Source organism: Bos grunniens, chromosome 29, assembly GCF_055505025.1.
Source record: "Bos grunniens cultivar Pamir isolate PY7600 chromosome 29, Bosgru_T2T1.0, whole genome shotgun sequence".
Classification (NCBI taxonomy): Eukaryota; Metazoa; Chordata; class Mammalia; order Artiodactyla; family Bovidae; genus Bos; species Bos grunniens.
The window spans coordinates 7,760,161-7,777,579 of NC_141193.1; positions in this window are offsets into that span (position 1 = coordinate 7,760,161).

Consider the following 17,419-nt stretch of genomic DNA (forward strand, 5'->3'; position numbering starts at 1 on the left):
CACATTTTTAAGTATTCATGAAACAATAGCTCCCCATTTCAAAATTTTCAACTGAGGACTTGGGGGATAAGAAGGAAGAGGATATTAAACTCGAAGTCATTGAACAGGAAAGCAGTGAGATTCACTTTAGAGTGAAAATGATGACACATCTCAAGAAACTCAAAGAATCATAATGGGTTCCCAGGAATTCAGTCAGGTTTCTCTTTGAAGATCAGAGAATTGCTGATGATCACACTCCAAAAGAACTGGGAGGGGCTTCACTGGTGTCTCTGGTGAAGAATCCACCTGCCAGTGCAGGGGACACGGGTTTGATCCCTGATCTGGGCAGATCCCACCTGCTGCACAGCAACTAAGCCCAGGCACCAGGACAGTTGAGCCTGTGCTCTAGAGCCCTCAAGACACAACTGAGCCCACGCGCTGCAACTGCTGAAGCCTGTTCACTCTAGAGCCCGTCCTCTGTTCCTGACAAGAATAGCCACTGCAATGAGAAGCCCTCGAACTGCAACTTGAGAGTAACCCCCGCTCTCCACAACTAGAGGAAAGCCCTCGCAGCAGCCAAGACCCAGCACAGCCAAAAAGAAAATAAGTAAATTAATTTTTTTTAAAAAAGAACTAGGAATGGAAGAAGATGTGATATTGTAAAAAACAGTCCTTTTAGTAAAATACAAACTTGTATATTAACTAACACATGTGGAATCTAGAAAAATGCTATAGATGATCTTATTTGCGAAACAGAAATAGAGACACAGATGTAGAGAACAAATGTATGGACATTGAGAGGGGAAGGGGGGGATGGGGTGAACTGGAAGACTGGAATGATATACAAACACCACTGACACTCTGTATAAAAGAGATAACTAATGAGAACCTACTGCGCAGCTCAGGGAGCTCTACTCAGTGCTCTGATGACCTAAATGGGAAAGAAATCCAAAAAAGAGGGTATATATGTATGCATGGGCTTCCCAGGTGGCTCAGTGGTAAAGAATCTGCCTGCCAAAGCAGGAGATGTAGGAGACACAGGTTCGATCCCTGGGTCGCGAAGATCCCCTGGAGGAGGAAATAGCAACTCACTCCAGTATTCTTGCCTGGAAAATTCCATGGACAGAGGAACCTGGTGGGCTACAGTCCATGGAGTCTCAAAGAGACACGACTGAGCTACTGAGCACATGTGCATACGTATATGTATAGCTGATTCACTTTGCCATAGAATAGAGGAGGAGATGGTTAGTTAGCATCATTGGCTCAGTGGACATGAATCTGATCAAACTCTGGGAGATAGTGAAGGACAGGGAAGTCTGTTGTGCTGCAGTCCATGGGGTCACAAAGAATCGGACATGACTCAGCGGCTGAACAGTAATGGCAATAGAAACTAACACAACATTGTAAAGCAGCTACGTTGCTGTTTAGTTGCTAAGTCGTGTCTGGCTCTTTTGCGACCCCATGGACTGTAGCCTGCCCGGCATCTCTGTCTATGGGATTTCCCAGGCAAGAACACTGGAGTGGATTGCCATTTCCTTCTCCAGAGGGTCTTCCCTGCCCAGGGATCAAACCCATGTCTTCTTCATTGGCAGGCAGATTCTTTACCGCTGAGCCACCAAGGAAGCCAGAGCAACTATACTTCAATAAAAAAATTTTAAAAACAAGTAAAACACATACTTTTAAACTATAGAACATATTTGATCACTGCCTGTAATCATCTCGCTTCCTTATTTACTTACTTCTCATGCATTTTCCCTACCAGGTCACTGCCTTCAGAACAGGCACCTTGTCAGCCTTATCAGCTCCCAGACCCTCTGTGCTGACTCAGAGCCTACTGTTGCTCACATTTGGATGAATGAATGGCTTACAAGGCCCTTGTGAATCTCTCCAAGAGCACCCCAACCCTACCCTCCATCACCATCCTCCAGCTACAGCAGCTTCTTTCAGTTCTCCTGTTAACTCTTTCCTCCCCCACTCCACCCCCTGTTGCCCCCTCCCCAAAGGACAATGTGTCCTTCCTTCTGGGAGGATGCTGCTTCCTACTCCGTGTATGCTTACCCATGTGGTTTGGTTCAGTCAGTGGAATCTGAGCAGAGATCATTCATGCCACATCTCAGTAGAAGCTTGAAGAGCTCCAAGGTGGCTCGGCCTTTCCTCTTCTCCATCTGCCCTGGGTCAAGGGTACCTCCGGGTGGTGGTAGCCTCTCTAGCCTGGGGTCTAGAATAAAGACAACATAGGGACTTCCCTGGTGGTCCAGTGGTTAAGATGCGGTGCTGCCACTGTAGGGGTCTCAGGTTCGATCCCTGGTCAGGGAACTCAGACCCCACGTGCTGTGTGGCATGCCAAAAAACAAGCAAACACACACACATTCAAGCTAAACAGTGAAGGATGTGTAATATGAATAGGAAATAAACTTTTTGAAAATGCTAAAGGAAATTCTCTAGGCAGGAAACACAAGAGAAGAAAAAGACCTACAGAAAATAAACCCAAAACAGTTAAGAAAATGGTACTAGGATCATACATATCAATAATTACTTTAAATGTAAATGGGTTAAATGCACCAACCAAAAGACAGACCGTCTGGGCGGTTGAAAATGTGCGTGTATGCACTTCCGCTTACCACAACACTCTGCTTGACCCCCCAAGTTGTATGTAATATTTTATTGTTAGGTTAATCATGTTCCCAATATGGCTTGAAACTGTAATTATCTTTTATTTTTTTGTCTGGCTACTAATTGTGAAAACTTATAAATACCTTTTACTATTATGATTATGTAACTATTACTCACTTAATACCATTATATCATGATTGGTCAACAGAAAAATAACAGAAGGTATCTTATAATAACCTGTAATGGAAAATAATCTGAAAAAATAATATGTATGCATATGTATAACTGAATCACCTTGCTGTGCACCTGAAACATTGTAAGTCAACTGTACTTCAGTAAAATGTATGTATTAGGAAAAAAATGAAAAAGAGTATATGTATAACTAAATCACTTTGCTGTACAGTGAAACATTGTAAATCAACTCTAATTCAATTTCTTTTTAAAAGGAGACTCCTTACGGAAACTCAAACTAAAAATCTTAACTTATCTACTTAAAAAAAAACTTGTAATATACAGTGGAACTACATGTAACTTTGTTCTGTATTTTCCAAGTCTCCTGTAAATGTGTTATCAAGCTTTCATAATTTAAAGAAAAAAGAAAGTGAAAAAAGGAGACTCTTGTTAAACATTTCCTCTAATTCCTCTTTTAAAAAAAAGAAAAGAAAAACTTCTGTTTTGAAAGCTGCTGAGATTTTGGATATCATTGATATCAAATAATTATTGACATTATTGGGTTGGATTTCCATTTCCTGCCCTAACAAATTACCACACACTCTGTGGCTTAAAATAATGTGAATCTATCATCTTCCAGTTCTGGAGGCCAGAAGTCCAAATGGGTCTCAGTCTGCTAAAGTCAAGGTGTGGGTAAGGTTTAATTCCTTCGGGTGGCCAGCCTCATTCTTTGGCATCTGGCTTCTGGCTTCCTTCCTCCTCTTCAGAGACAGTTGCATAGCTTCTACTAACTCTGATCCCTCTTCCACATTTTTTTTTCCTCTCCCACTATTAAGGACCCTTGTGATTACATTGGGTCCATGTGAATAATCCAGGATAATCTCCCCATCTCAAGATCCTTAATCACATCTATGAAGTCCTTTTTGCCATGTCAGATAATATGTTCATGGGTTCCAAGAATTGGGATGGGTACCTATCTGGGAGGTCATTATTCTGCCTACCACATTTATCACAGCATAATTTCTACTGAGCTAACTAATACACTGTTTATAAAATAATTGTGCTACAAGCTAGAGGCATACGTCCGTTTATTGCTTTTTGCTTTATTACGCTTCATAGATATTACTTTTTTTCTTTTTACAAAGTGAAGGTTTATGATAACTGTCAAAAAGAATACTCAATAAACAATCTATAGTAGGAATAGAAAAGAGGTGTTTTTGTTTGTTTCTTGGTTCTTTTGTTTTTTGGCTGCACTGCACAGCTTGTGGGACCTTTGTTGCAGGATTTTAATTGCCCCTGGTAGGGGAAGGGTGGAGTTCTAACCACTGGACAATCAGGGAATTGCCTAGAAAAGAGTTTTATTTGAAGCCAGCTGAAGACTGTGGCCTGGAAGCCAGCTTTCCAGATTACTCTGAGGAACTGCTCCAGAGGAGCAGGCTTTTTTCAGCACAGTTTTATAACTCGTCAGAACAAAGAACATTAAACAAATCAGAAATACATTCCTTCAAGGTTTTGAAAAATGGACCATAGAGAACGCAAATCAAAACCGTAACGAGACATCACCTCACACCAGTCAAAACAGCTATCATCAAAAAATCTGCAAACAAATGCTGGAGAGGGTATGGAGAGAAGGGAGCCCTCCTACACTGTTGGTGGGAATGTAAATTGGTATAGCCTTTATGGAGAACAGTATGGAGATTTCTTAAAAAACTGAAACTAGAGCTACCAACGGCAACCCGCTCCAGTATCCTTGCCTGGAGAATCCCATGGGCAGAGAAGCCTGATGGGCTATACAGTCCACGGGGTCACAAAGAGTCGGACATGACTGAGCGACTAACACTAACAGAGCTACCATATGATCCAGCAATCCCACTCCTGGGCATATACCTGGAGAAAAACATGGTCCAAAAGGATATATGCACCCCAGTGTTCACTGCAGCACTGTTTGCAGTAGCCAAGACATGGAAGCAACCTAAATGCTCATCAGCAGAGGAATGGATAAAGATGTCATACATAGATACAATGGAAGGTTGAAAGTGAAAGTCGTTCAGTCATGTCCGACTCTTTGTGACCCCATGGTCTATACAACCCATGGAATTCTCCAGGCCAGAATACTGGAGTGGGTAGCCTTTCCCTCCTCCAGGGGATCTTTCCAACCCAGGGACCGAACTCAGGTCTCTCGAATTGCAGCCGGATTCTTGGGAAGTAATGGAATGTTACTCAGACATTAAAAAGAATGAAATAACTCTATTTGCATAAACATGGATGGACCCAAAGATTGTCATACTGAGTGAAGTAAGTCAGTGAAAGAAAAATACCATATGGCGTTGCTTATATGTAGCATCTAAAAAGAAATGAACTTATTTACAAAATGAAAATAAGCGCACAGACTTAGAGAACCAAATTATGGTTACCAGGGGGGAAGGGTCAGGGGGAGGAATAGTTAGAGAATTTGAGATTGACATGTACACACGGCTGTATTTAAAATAGATAACAAGGACCTACTGTGCAGCACAGTGAACTCTGCTCAATATTATGTAGCAACTTAAATGGGAACAGAATCTGAAATAGATGCGTGGATATGCATAACTGAATCAGCCTGCTGTATACGAGGAACTATCACAACATTGGTAATCAACTATGCTCCAACATAAAACAGAAAGTTAAGCAAATAAGAAAACAGACCAGCAAATACAGCAAGTACAGTGAGTCAGTATGGATTTGGCACCTGGGAGGTGGTCTTACACAAAAGAGGACCAGCATTGGTGTCCCAGGAGGCATTTAATCTTCACTTTTAACGTGGACATTCTTTACTTCTGTCATCACATCTCTTTATTTAATAATTAAAGCAAAAAAAAAATAATTAAAGCAGCTAACCCATGTGTAAGCCAGAATGACTTTCCCACAGCTCAATATGTGAACATTTCTTTCATCACAACCATATGTTGAGCAAATCTATTGGCATCATTTTTCCAACAGCATTTGCTCACTTTGTGTTTTTGTGTCACATTTTGGCAATTCTTCCAAAATTTCTAACTTTTTCATTTTTATTATACTTATTATGGTGATGCTACTCTTGCAAAAAGATCATGACCCTTCATTAATTTTATTTCTTTATTTTTGGCTGTGCTGGGTCTTCGCTGCTGTGTGGGCTTTCTCTAGTTGCGGAGAGTGGGGCTACTTTTTGCTGTAGCGTGTGGGCTTCTCATTGCGCTGGCTTCTCTTGTCGTGGAGCACGGGCTCTAGGTGCAAGGGCTTCAGTAGCTATGGCATGTGGACCCCATAGTTTTGATTCCCAAGCTCTATAGCACAGGCTCAGGGGTTGTGGACACAGGTTTAGTTGCTCCACAGCACGTAGGATCTTCCTGGACCAGGGATTGAACCTGTGTCTCCTGCAGTGGCAGGTGAATTCTTTACCACTAAGCCACTAGGGAAGCCTTGATCATGACTCTTCATAATCCATCATCACGAAGGCTCAGATGATGGTTACCATTTTTAAGCAACAAAATATTTTTAAATTAAGGTATGTACATGGTTTTGTTTTGACATAAAGCTATTGCACACTTAATAGACTATAATAGAGTGTAAACAACTTTTATATGCACTGGAAAACCAAAAAATTTGTGACCTTGCTTTATTGCAATATTATTTTATTGTAGTAGTCTGAAAGTGAACGCACAATAACTCTGAGATATACCTGTATTTATAAAAGATACACACAAAAAAGGATAGTTCTAAAAGAAGTGTGTAACACATTCAGAAGTAGAAGTGAACCCACTAGGTGGCGTTTCAGAGGGCTCTGAGGAGTTCTGATCCTTAATGTCTCAGTGCAGAAAGAATTTAGTGAGAGACTTCCCTCGTGGCTCAGATGGTAAGGCATTTGTCCCCAGTGTGGGAGACCTGGGTTTGATCCCTGGCTCGGGAAGATTCCCTGGAGAAGGAAATGGCAACCCACTCCAGTACTCTTGCCTAGAAAATCCCATGGACGAAAGAGCCTGGTGCAAGCTACTGCCCATGGGGCTGCAAAGAGTCTGACACGACTGAGTGACTTCATTTTCACTAAAGTGTTCTTGCCTGGAGAATCCCAGGGATGGGGGAGCCTGGTGGGCTGCCGTCTCTGGGGTCACACAGAGTCGGACACGACTGAAGCGACTTAGCAGTAGCAGCAGAGTGATAGATGAGAAGTGATTTATTACAATAGGACGCTTGTGAGGCTTACGAGGGGGCAGGTGAGCATCGCACTGCACTGCCCTGAGGATTTCAGTTCAGTTCAATTGCTCCGTCGTGTCCAGCTCTTTGCGACCTCATGGACTGCAGCATGCCAGGCTTCTCTGCCCTTGACCAACTCCCAAAGCTCACTCAAACTCATGTCCATCGAGTCGGTGATGCCATCCAACCATCTCATCGTCTGTGGTCCCTTTCTCCCCTGCCTTCAATCTTTTCCAGCATCAGCGTCTTTTCAAATGAGTCAGTTCTTCCCATCAGGTGGCCAAAGTATTGGAGTTTCACCTTCAGCTTCAGCATCAATCCTTCCAATGAATATTCAGGACTGATCTCCTCTAGAACGGACTGGTTGGATCTCTTTGCAGTCAAAGGGACTCTCAAGAATCTTTTCCAACGCCACAGTTCAAAACCATCAATTCTTTGGCACAGCTTTATTTACTCACATCCATACATGATGGCCGGAAAAACCATAGCTTTGGCTAGACGGACCTTTGTTGGCAAAGTAATGTCTCTGCTTTTTAATATGCTGTCTTGGTTGGTCATAGCTTTTCTTCCAAGGAGCAAGCTTCTTTTAATTTCATGGCTGCAGTCACCATCTGCAGTGATTTTGGAGCCGAAGAAAATAAAATCTGTCACTGTTTCCATTGTTTCCCTATCTATTTGTCATGAAGTGATGAGACTGGATGCCATGATCTTTGTTTTTTGAATGTTGAGTTTTAAGCCAACTTTTTCACTCTCCTCTGTCACTTTCATCAAAAGGTTCTTTAGTTCTTCTTTGCTTTCTGCCGTAAGGGTGGTGTCATCTGCATATCTGAGGTTATTGATATTTCTTCTGACAATCCTGATTCCAGTACTTAGTGGGTTACATTTTTATAATCGAAGGAAAAGTGGGGAGAGAACAAGATCATCTTCTTCCTCATTCTTGAATAGACATCATGCTTCCATTATCAGCTCCTCCTCCAGGTTGGGCAGGGGAGTTTTTTTTGTCTTTACATGGTCAAGCCAAGATTGTCATGGTGCAATGGAAAAAATATTTTAGGTCTCAGTACAATAAGGGGCCTTCACTTTTAAGTGTATCCTTTCCACAAATTATCATGTGAGTAGACAGCATGTCCTAGGGATCATTAACTTATCATTAACTTATTGGGCAGAATGTGGGTCTCATGACACCATTGTTCTATTGTTTGGGGCATGTCTCATTCTTCTGTTGCATGTTTTTGTTCCTTAGCGAGCTTACTTGATTTTGTAGTTAAGTAAACCTGTTTTCTTGAATGATGATTAACTCACCATGATCTCTCAAAGCCCCTTAACATTTCCTCTCTATTTACAATCCCTTGGAACAACAGACTGGTTCCAAATAGGAAAAGGAATACGTTAAGGCTGTATATTGTCACCCTGCTTATTTAAGTTATATGCAGAGTACATATGAGAAATGCTGGGCTGGAAGAAGCACAAGCTGGAATCAAGATTTCCAGGAGAAATATCAATAACCTCAGATATGCAGATGACACCACCCTTATGGCAGAAAGTGAAGAAGAACTAAAGAGCCTCTTGATGAAAGTGAAAGAGGAGAGTGAAAAAGTTGGCTTAAAGCTCAACATTCAGAAAATGAAGATCATGGCATCTGGTCCCATCACTTCATAGCAAATAGATGGGGAAACAGTGGAAACAGTGTCAGACTTTATTTTTCTGGGCTCCAAAATCACTGCAGATGGTGACTGCAGCCATGAAATTAAAAAACGCTTACTCCTTGGAAGGAAAGTTATGACCAACCTAGATAGCATATTGAAAAGCAGAGACATTACTTTGCCAACAAAGGTCTGTCTAGTCAAGGCTATGGTTTTTCCTGTGGTCATGTATGGATGTGAGAGTTGGACTGTGAAGAAGGCTGAGCGCCGAAGAATTGATGCTTTTGAAGTGTGGTGTTGGAGAAGACTCTTGAGAGTCCCTTGGACTGCAAGGAGATCCAACCAGTCCATCCTAAAGGAGATCAGTCCTGGGTGTTCATTGGAAGGACTGATGCTGAAGCTGAAACTCCAGTACTTTGGCCACCTCATGTGAAGAGTTGACTCATTGGAAAAGACTCTGATGCTGGGAGGGACTGGGGGCAGGAGGAGAAGGGGACGACAGAGGATGAGATGGCTGGATGGCATCACTGACTCGATGGATGTGAGTCTGAGTGAACCCTGGGAGTTGGTGATGGACAGGGAGGCCTAGTGTGCTGCGATTCATGGGGTCGCAAAGAGTCGGATACGACTTAGCGACTGAACTGAACTGAACTGAATGGGATTTGTGAGCTAACTATTTGATTATCCTACTTCATCTCTATCAGAAAGTGGGAAAAAAAATATTAGGCAAATGTTTACTAAAGGCTGGAATAACTATATTAGAAAAAAAATCAGAAAAAAATTAAATTTCAGGTTAAAGAGGTTGCTTACTTAGTGATTTTTTAAATACACAGCAATTTAAAATTTATCATTAAAAATAAGATTGGGAAAGAGACACGTGTACCCCAATGTTCATTGCAGCACTGTTTATAATAGCCAGGACATGGAAGCAACCTAGATGCCCATCAGCAGATGAATGGATAAGAAAACTGTGGTACATATATACAATGGAGTATTACTCAGCCATTAAAAAGAATACATTTGAATCAGTTCTAATGAGATGGATGAAACTGGAACCTATTATACAGAGTGAAGTAAGCCAGAAAGAAAAACACCAATACAGTATACTAACACATATATATGGAATTTAGAAAGATGGTAACAATAACCCTGTGTACAAGACAGCAAAAGAGACACTGATGTATAGATCAGTCTTATGGACTCTGTGGGAGAGGGAGAAGGTGGGGAGATTTGGGAGAATGGCATTGAAACATGTATAATATTATGTATGAAACGAGTCGCCAGTCCAGGTTTGATGCACGATACTGGACGCTTGGGGCTGGTGCACTGGGACGACCCAGAGGGAGGGTATGGGGAGGGAGAAGGGAGGAGGGTTCAGGATGGGGAACACAGGTATACCTGTGGTGGATTCATTTCGATATTTGGCAAAACTAATACAATATTGTAAAGTTTAAAAATAAAATTAAAAAGATCAACAGGATATATATATATATATATATATATATATATATATATATGGTTCTATTCTATATATTTGTTGTTCAGTCACCAAGTCGTGTGCGACTCTTTGCAACCCCATGGACTGCAGCATGTCAGGCTTCCCTCTCCATCACCAACTCCTGGAGCTTGCTCAAATTCATGTTCATTGAGTCAGTGATGCCATCCAACCAACTCATCCTCTGTTGCCCTCTTCTCTTTCTGCCTTCAATCTTTCCCAGCAACAGGGTCTTTTCCAGTGAGTCAGCCCTTCCCATCAGGTAGCCAAAATTGGAGCTTCAGCTTCAAAAACAGTCCTTCCAATGAATATTCAGGGTTGATTTCCTTTAGAATTGACTGGTTTCATCTCCGTGAAGTCCAAGGGACTGTCAAGAGTCTTCTCCAACAGCACAGTTCAAAAGCATCAATTCTTCAGTGCTTGTGGTTCTATTCTATAGAATAGAATATATGTATATATATATAGGATCACAAGGAAAAGCAGATTATATCACAATCTTATTTGTAGATTCCATGACACATGCAGGCAAAAAAAATTAGCTAGGATATAAAAGATATGAAGAATATGGTTAACAAATTTGACCTAGTGAAGCATCGCATAACAGCATATAAAGAACATTTCCCAATAAATTCATCAAATTCTAGACCATCAGGCAACTCAACTAGTTTCAAAAAAGTAAAATCATACAGTTTGTATTCTTTTTACTGCAATATAATTAAGTTAAACAGTGCCAACAAACAGAAAAATGGAGAATTCCATGCATTTAAAATTAAGAAACATTTTATGAAATAGCTGGATCACAGGGGAAAAAAAACCCCACAACTGATATTAGAAAATAGAGTATAAATTTGTGTTGTTTTAGATTATAATCATAATGAAATATCATATATCAAAGGTGGAGGATCCAGCTAAAAATTCTTAGAGAAAAAATTATGACCTCAAGTGCATATATTTGAAAATAAGAAAGGGTACAAATAAATGAGCTGAACTCCGCCTTTAAAAGTTACACGGTGGGACTTCCAGGTGGTCCAGTGAGATTCCAGTGCAGGGAATAGGTTTGATCCCTTGTCCGGGAACTAGATCCCACTTGCTGCAACTAAGAGTTTACACGCCCCAAGTAAAGATCCCAAAGGCTGCAGGGAAGGTCAAAAGATGCCCCTGGCACAACTAAGACCCAGTGGAGCCAAATAAATAAATACATGTTAAAAAAAAAAAAACTTACAAAGAAAAAGCAGAGGGACTTCTGGGTAATCAAAGACCACAGTGGCTGCCTATGTCCCCATCTCCCAGTGCCTCCTTCCCAAGCAAGTCAAAACAACAAGCATGGGAAATAAAACTCTGCTGTAGCCTCATCATAACTTGAAAGCAGAGAATGTCCACACTTCAGAATGAAAGTGAACGTGTCAGTTACTCAGTCGTGCCTGACTCTTTGCGACCCTATGGCCTGTAGCCCTCCAGGCCCCTCGGTCCATGGGATTCTCCAGGCATGAATGGAGTGGGTTGCCATGCGCTTCTCCAGGGGAATCTTCCCGACCCAGGGATCAAACTCGGATCTCCTGCATTGCAGGCAGGTTCTCCACTATCTGAGTCACCAGGGGAACTACTTTTCAGATGAACTGTAAACAGAATGAAAGCGCACCAGAGTTGTGCTGGTCTCTTGTGCTCCGGCCCCGCTCCACCTTCTCAAGTGGCTTTGTGCCCAGAAAAACAGGGAAGAGAGAAAAGGACAGCTGGCAACATGGTCCAATTCGTCAATCTAGAACCTTCAACAGGAAGAGGATGTTTTTTTTTGCAGGCTGTAAATAATAGGAAAATGTCCTGGGACATCAGAATGCAGACTACAGGGAAGGGACTTCAAGCATATGGCATGTGATTAAATACATAGGTTCTGGGAAACGGGAAAGAAAGGAGGGCAGCAAATGGTTGAAGAGTCTTTGGGCAATTCAGTGATGAAGGAGGGGAAAAGCAAAAATTTAGCGTCTTACAAGACAAAAGAGAAACAAAGCTAAACAGAAAATCGGAGGACATAAACCCCTTCCCACAACTAAACAAATTAAAATCCACTAAAGTGTCTGGACTTTGGTATATTGACATGAGAGTGTTCAATAGAGCTAGGAATCTTGCAAAACACCCCAATAGCACACACACAAAAAAAATGAACAAGGAAAAGGTTAACAGATTCATTCATTTGGAACTATTATTTAAAAACCAAAAAATTACCAGAACATAAAATCCAACACACATCAATAGAGGAAACTTTCCCCTGAAAAAAAACCCATAAATCCAAAGAAATAAAATATCCACAAAAAATTAATCATATTAATCACAAAAAATTTTTAGTAAGTTGAATAAAATGAAAATGTCATAAACAATATTCTCTGAATACAGTGTAACAAAATGAGAAGTCACTAACAAAGACAAAACCAAAATTAATTAGGTGAAAAACTGGAATACAAAATTCTAAAAAATAATAAGACTCTATGAGATACATTTAAAGCAATGATTAGAGAGAAATTCCCTGGTGGTCCAGTGGATAGGACTTCGAGCTTCTACTTCAGGGAGCATGCGTTCTATCCCTGGTCAGAGAACTAAGATATCACACACCATGCAGAGCTGCCAGAAAAAAAATTCAAAATAAAAGTACAGCAATGATTAGATGAACGTTCATAATACAGGACACTTTTATGATTTAAAGTAAAAGAAAGAGAAGAAATGAATTTAATTACCAATTCTAAGAAAACTAGGGAAAAAAACCAACAAGAAAGTAAACCAAAAGAAAGCACAAAGAGGGAATAATAAAGAGAAAAACAGAGATTAGTGCAGTAGAGGACAGAAATTAGACTTGTGTTTTTGAAAAAATTAGCAAACAGACAAACCACTAGTTAATTTGTTCAAGAAAAAGGGGAGAGGGAATTCCCTGGTGGTCCAGTGTGTTAAGGACTCAGGACTTTCACTGCTGTGGCCCCGGTTCAATCCCTGGTTCAGGGAACTAAGATCCCACATACTGTACGGTGAGACCAGAATTAAAGAAGTTTAAAAAAAAAAAAAAGAAAAAGGGGAGAAAACATATATATAGCAAATAAGTGACAAGAGGAAAACAACCATTGGAATAAGAAAATTTTTTAAATCTTAAGATTGATTTTCAGAATGGCAGAGGGAGGAGCACAGTTGAAATCCCCCCAGGTAAAACAACTATCTAACTAGAAAGAAATTGTTGACCTAATTATTTAGTCTGGAGATTGTCCTAAAGGCATATCCAGCAAATTCAGAAGCATTCATTTAAGGGAATATTGCTCAAAACAGTGAGAGTCGCAACAAGGATACACTATTTAGCACAGGGAATCGCACCCATTATCTTATAGTAACCTCTAATATATAATCTGCAAAAACACTATCTCTGTGCTGTACACCTGAAACTAACCCAGTACTGTAAATCCACCATGTGCTTAGTTGCTCAGTCATGTCCGAATCTTTGTGTCCCCTTGGAGAAGCCCCCAGGCTCCTCTGCCCCTGGAATTTTCCAGGCAAAAATACTGGAGTAGGGTGCCATTTCCTACTCCAGAGGATTTTCCCAACCCAGGGATCGAATCCACAGCTCTTGCATCTCCTGCACTGGCAGGCAGAATCTTTACCACTGCGCCACCTGGGAAGTCCAACTCAACTATACTTCAATTCAAAAACAAAAGCAAACACATACAAATGGTGAGAGCCTATGACTTTTGAGCTACCACCCACTGCTTTCTCCTTCCTCCTCTTCTCCTTTCTGTCTTCCAGGAGTTTAACTCCACGCAGGGGCAGCCAAGAAAATAAGGGGCACCCTCTCCCACTCTCGTCCCCATATCCCAGTGTAGAGAGAAGCTCTCACCTTGAGAAAGGCAGATGGTCCATGTTTCTCATCCTCTCGTTATTGAAGCTCTGCTCCAGGCAGGTGCAGCAGAAGAGAACTGGGTGTCTCTTCCCCGACACAACCCACACTTGCAGGCAAGAAGCTCTACAGTCTGGGCATGACAGGCGTAAAATACTGGATCTTCATGGCTCTCCTAAAGCAGAGAGTCCACGCCAGAAGGAAAAGTCAGGAAGATCAGGAGCCACTATCTCTCACTCCCACCAGCTTCTAGAGCAGGGGTGTCACTCATGGATAATGGGCTACTTTCCCTACTCCTAGTTTCTAAAGTGTGGGGCAGAGGTTCTGCCCAGGTGGAAAGGCAGGCCATAAAGAACTCCATAGCATTGCCTGAGACACTTAGCTTATCTGGAACAATGCCTACTAGCATTATCAAACAAAATGAGATCTTTGATATTTTTGTGGAGAGCAATTAAGAAGGTACTCCTTGATACTAGTAACAATAGGTAAAATGGCAATTTACAATGACATTTACAAGACGATCAGGGAAAGAGGCAGCCAGGAACGGCCCTCCTTGGGTCCCAGTCTACCCTGGGGCTTGGGAAGGCTGTGCATAAATATCAGGCTTCACCCACTCAAGAGCCCAAAATAGATCCACATAAATATAGTGGGCCTTTCTTGACACAGGATCAAAGGCAATACTGTGGAGAAAAGATAGTCTTTACAATAGATAATACTGGAACAACTGGACATCCGCATGGAAAAAAAAAATCTAGACATAGACCTTATACCCTTTACAACAATTAACTGAAAATGGATCATAGACCTTAATGTAAAATAGAAAACAATAAACCTCCTAGAAGTTAACATTACAGAAAACCTTGGGTTTGGCCATAACTTTTCCCCCTAGTTTTACTGAGATACAAATGACACATAACACTGTATTAGTTTAAGTAAGGCCATGATTTTTCAAATACCACACCAAAGGTATGATCTGTGAAAAAAACAATTGATAAAGGAATTCATTAACATGAAAAACTTTTGCTCTGCAAAAGACAATGTCAAGAGAATTCGACATGGAGACAACATTTGTAAAAGAGACATATCTGTTAAAGGACTGTTATTCAAAATATACCAAGAACTCTTAAAACTCCAAAATAGGAGAGAATTCCCTGGCAGTCTAGTGGTTAGGATTCTGTGCTTTCACTGCTGAGGGCCTGGGTTCCATCCCTGGTAGGAGAACCAAGATCTTGCAAGTCACACGCCTTGGCCGAAAAAAGACAAAAACAAAAGCATAATGATAAGAAAACAAAATCCAATTTTAAAATGGGCCAAAACCCTTAACAGACATTTCACAAAAGAAAATATACAGATGGTAAATATTCATATAAAAAGATGTTCCATATCATATGCTATTAGAGAAATGCAAATTAAAGCAACAATGAGATACGCTACATCCTTATTAGAATAGCCAAAATCCACAATGCTAAAAACACTAAATGTTGGTGAGGATGTGAAGCAGTAGGATTTCTTAGTCTTTTCTGGTAGGAATGAAAAACAGGACAGCCACTTTGGAAGAGAGTTTGACAGTTTCTTACAAAACTGAATATATTCTTACTTACAATCAAGCCACCGTCCTCCTTAGTATTTACCAAGGGAGTTGAAAATTTATGGCCACCCAAAAACCTGCACACAAATGTTTCTATCAGTTTCATTCATAATTGCCAAAAACAAAAGCAACCAAGATGTCCTTTAATAGGTGAATGGATACACAAAGTTGTGGTATATCCATAAGATAGAATATTATTCAGTGATAAAAAGAAATGAACAAATGATATAAAGAAGGCTGAACACTGAAGAATTAATGCTTTTGAACTGTGGTTTGGAGAAGACTCTTGAGAGTCTCTTGGACTGCAAGGAGATCTAACCAGTCCATCATAAAGGAAATCAGTCCTGAATATTCATTGGAAGGACTGAGGCCGAAGCTGAAGCTCCAATCCTCTGACCATCTGATGAGAAGAGCCAACTCATTAAAAAAGACCCTGATGCTGGGAAAGATTGAAGACAGGAGGAGAAGGAGAAGACAGAGGATGAGATAGTTGGATGGCATCACCGACTCAATGAACATGAATTAAACAAGCTCTGGGAGATGGTGAAGGACAGGGAAGCCTGGCGTGCTGCAGTCCACAGGGTCACAAAGAGTTAGACATGACTGAGCGACTGAACAACAACAAAAAGAAATGAGCTATTGTGATGGCTAATTTTTAAAATTGAACTTTGGTTGATTTACAATATTGTGTTAGTTTCAGGTATGCTGCTGCTGCTGCTAAGTCACTTCAGTCGTGTCCGACTCTGTGTGACCCCATAGACGGCAGCCCACCAGGCTCCCCCATCCTTGGGATTCTCCAGGTAAGAACACTGGAGTGGGTTGCCATTTCCTTCTCCAATGCATGAAAGTGAAAAGTGAAAGTGAAGCCGCTCAGTTGTGTCTGACTCACAGCGCCCCCAGGGACTGCAGCCTACCAGGCTCCTCCATCCATGGGATTTTCCAGGCAAGAGTACTGGAGTGGGTTGACATTGCTTTCTCCAGTTTAAGGTATACAGCAAAGTTAAGATTCAGAAATTTATGTGTATATGCAAGGGACTCAAAATAATCAAAACAGTCTTGAGAAAAAATAAGAGAGTGCACTTGAAACGAACACAACACTGTACTTCAGCTCTACTCCAATAAAAATTAAAAAAAAGAAAAAAGGCAGAGAGAGAACAAAGCCGCATGATTCATTCTTCATGGACTCAAAACTTACTGCAAAGCTACAATAATCTGGACTGTGTGGTATTGCCATTGTATCCGAAAGTGGGGTCCAGCTGCTTGCCGTTCAAAAGCCAAAAAAGAGGCAAGGTTGGTGGAAAGGAAAGTTGACTTTATTTTGGATTCCAGCAACTGGGGTTGGGAAGGGCTACCACCTGTCCAAAGGTTGACTCTCCCCTACTGACAATATAGACAGAGGGGGCTACATGCAGAAACAGCAGACAACTCTGACAGGCATCTTGAAACTGATCATCAGTGGTATGATCAGTATCGTCTTGATTGTTTTAAGTACAGTTAATCTTTCATTCCATGGTGGATTTCTTCCCATTTCTTAGAGGCCAATTCTTGAAATTGTGACAGATTATGTCATGGCTCACCCCACTCCAGTACTCTTGCCTGGAAAATCCCATGGACGGAGGAGCCTGGTAGGCTGCAGTCCATGGGGTCGCTGAAAGTCGGACACGACTGAGTGACTTCACTTTCACTTTTCACTTTCATGCATTGGAGAAGGAAATGGCAACCCACTCCAGTGTTCTTGCCTGGAGAATCCCAGGGACGGGGGAGCCTGGTGGGCTGCTGTCTATGGGGTCACACAGAGTCGGACACGACTGAAGTGACTTAGCATAGCATAGCATAGCATGTCATGGCTACAATCT